The 2964-nt window shown below is 38.9% G+C and overlaps 1 non-coding gene across 1 annotated transcript; it reads left to right on the top strand.

Annotated features, from left to right (window-relative positions):
* Positions 1-2591: 2591 nt before the first annotated feature.
* On the top strand, positions 2592-2693 carry LOC117095465. The gene has a single exon (XR_004442006.1). It is a non-coding gene; the product is annotated as a U6 spliceosomal RNA (small nuclear RNA).
* Positions 2694-2964: the final 271 nt, after the last annotated feature.

Here is a 2964-nt window from a genome sequence, read left to right as displayed (position 1 = left end):
CAAATGATTTTGGAAAAATGGTGCCAACAGAATTTCTGAAGGCTTCCACAAACCTTCAATTTGTTAACAACAACAAAAAAGCATTATCTGTAAAGTGCAATAAGGCAAAGTACAATAAAACAAGGTACACCTGTATAGGTTATGTGTGCTGGCTTTAGAGCCACTACCACTGTCCAAACTATAGCTTGTGCAGCCTTAATCAAGTTTTTTAACTTCTTTGTTCTACAATATCCTCATCTGTATATTTTGGATTAAAATAAATTAAATAAAGTAATCTTAACAAACTGCTTACAACAATGCCTGAAAGACTGTAAGTACTCAGTATTCTAGTTGTTTTAGAAGGAGTGGTTTTAAGACGTGCTATATTCCTGCAGTGTTTTACATATCCCTTCTTGCTTTAGAAGGGATGATTTTAAAACATGGTGTATTCTTGTCAGAGAGCCAGGTACTAAAGCAGATTAATTGTGAAGCTAATTAGAGTTGAATTTCAGGGTTCTGGACTTTCCCAGACTCATCTACCTTTTCTTATATTTCATTTCCTAAGAGCACACACCAAATTATATAACTCCGAGCGCGGTAAAACTTAGTTCCACCTCTGGTCAAGTTTAGTGGACCCATTCCACCATTCCACTATATCCATATAGTTATTCATAACTATACTAGGAAAATTTATTTAGCTCAGTTTACCAAGATGACAAAAAGAAGAGTTGAGAATGATTGAATACGGAGAAAAAAGAATCTATTCAGTTTACTGTATACAAAACCTTGAGAGTAACTGTTTTATTCTTATTCTATAAGAATAATTAATAATAGTTTTAAAATATAGGAATCAGATTGCTTAAGCTCTTGAGTTAGAGACTGCAGTAAGCAATAATCACACTACTGTACTCCAGTCTGGGTGACTAAGCAAGACCCTGTCTCAGGGGGGAGAAAAAAAAAAGGAATGGATGACCATACAGGGAAGTTTTGACCATAATAAAGTGTATAAAATGTTATTATTTCAACTGTTGACTCCAGAATTCCTCTAAGGGATACAGCTATCTTTGAGAAAACAGTACAAAATTTTTGGAGTAGTATGTGGGACTTCCAGACCCTGGCTGGTTGGCCCTAAACTATGAAAGAAAGAAATTGCTGTCTAGAAATAAAAAGAATGGGAATTCCCCCAAGTAGCCTGCAAAAGAGAGACTGAGGAAGAGGAAGGGAAGTAGAAGAGTAGCTACACATTGTACAAAGTGACTACTTCCAGAGAGCCTTCCAAATTTTCTTTCTGGAGTGATCTCAGCTCACTGAAGCCTCAACCTCCTGAACTCAAGTGATCCTCACACCTAAGCATGTAGAGTAGCAGGGACTACAGGCATGGGCCACCACATCCAGCCAATTATTTTTTTTAAATTTTTTGTAAGGATGGGATTCCATCATGTTGCCCAGGCTGGTCTGAAACTCCTGGGCTCAAGTGTTCCTCCCATCTAGCCCTCCCAAAGTGCTGGGATTACAGGTGTAAGCCACCAGGCCTGACCTCTCCAAATTTTCAATAAAGCGTTTAGGATTCATAAAAGTTGTGGAAGTGAATACTTATTTTTGAATCTGAAGAAGCAGTTGAGTTCCTCTGATGAGGAACTAAGTTAGCTTATGAGGATGCATGGCCTATAAACATGTAATCACCAAGGGAATACATACAAATCTCAGGGAGGGTGCCATAGTTTGTGTGTTGCCAGAAGCAGACATTGAGACAACAACTCTAGTGCAAGTTGGTTGTTGTTGCTGCTGTTGTTGTTGTTTGAGTAAGAGTCTTGCTCTGTTGCCCAGGCTGGAGTGCAGTGGCGCAATCTCGGCTCCCAGCAACCTCCATCTCCCAGGTTCAAGTGATTCTCCTGCCTCAGCCTCGCGAGTAGCTGAGATTACAGGCATGCATCACCATGCCCAGCTAAGTTTTGCATTTTTAGTAGAGCTGGGATTTCGCCATGTTGGGCAGGATGGTCTCGAACTTCTGACCTCAGGTAATCCACCCAGCTCGGCCTCCCAAAGTGCTGGGATTATAGGCATGAGCCACCTGGCCCAGCCTATAGTGCAAATTGTTTATTCGGAAGGAGAAAAAAACCACCACTAGGCCAGGGAGGAACTGAGACAAGGAAGAGAAGATAGTCAAAGACGTTCATTATTAAGCCATTTACCACTGTGGATGTGGACTTCATCATGTTAGGGAAGGGGAGTCCGTGTAAAACACACCCCTCAGAAGTATTTTCTGAGGAACTGGGGTATGTATATATAATTCTCGTGGGTCATTGTTTGAGGGCTATTCACAGAGGAGATTCTTTGGTACCTCTGACCCCAAGAAATAAGGTAAATATATGCAGCTGCTTGAAGCTGAAATTTGGGTTAGGGAATATGGGCAGGTTACCAACATCATCTCCTCTGTAGACTTTGGACATCCATTGGCTCTGAAATTAACATGAGTTTCAAGGCAAGTTCAATAGATTTCTGAAGGTCAGAGAAACTCTTACCGTCTCCTGAATGGCATGACAGTATTTTATTTTGCTTTAAATTTGTCCTCACAGGGAATTGATTCTTTCTAAGAAAGTCTTTATACAGCACTGCTTTAGCAACACGTATACTAAAATTGGAACAATACTAAGAATATTAGCATATCCGTGTGCAAGGATGACATGCAAATTTATGAAGCATTATATATACATATTTTTACAGGGTGACTATAGTCAATAATAATTTAATTGTACATTTTAAAATAACTTAAAAAGTCTAATTGGATTGTTTGTAACAAAGAATAAATGCTTGCAGGTGAATACCCTCTCTTTCCTGATGTGATTACATATAGCATATCTGTATCAAAACATCTCATGTACCTCGTAAATATATATACTACTATGTACCCATAAAAATCAAAAATTATAAAAAGAGAAGGAAGTCTCCATACAGATAGGGCTAGGGTATATGTTACTTGAAAGA

The sequence above is a fragment of the Trachypithecus francoisi genome, unplaced genomic scaffold (genome assembly GCF_009764315.1).
Source record: "Trachypithecus francoisi isolate TF-2019V2 unplaced genomic scaffold, Tfra_2.0 Lachesis_group13, whole genome shotgun sequence".
In the NCBI taxonomy this organism is placed as follows: domain Eukaryota; kingdom Metazoa; phylum Chordata; class Mammalia; order Primates; family Cercopithecidae; genus Trachypithecus; species Trachypithecus francoisi.
This window is presented reverse-complemented; position numbering and strand designations above follow the sequence as displayed.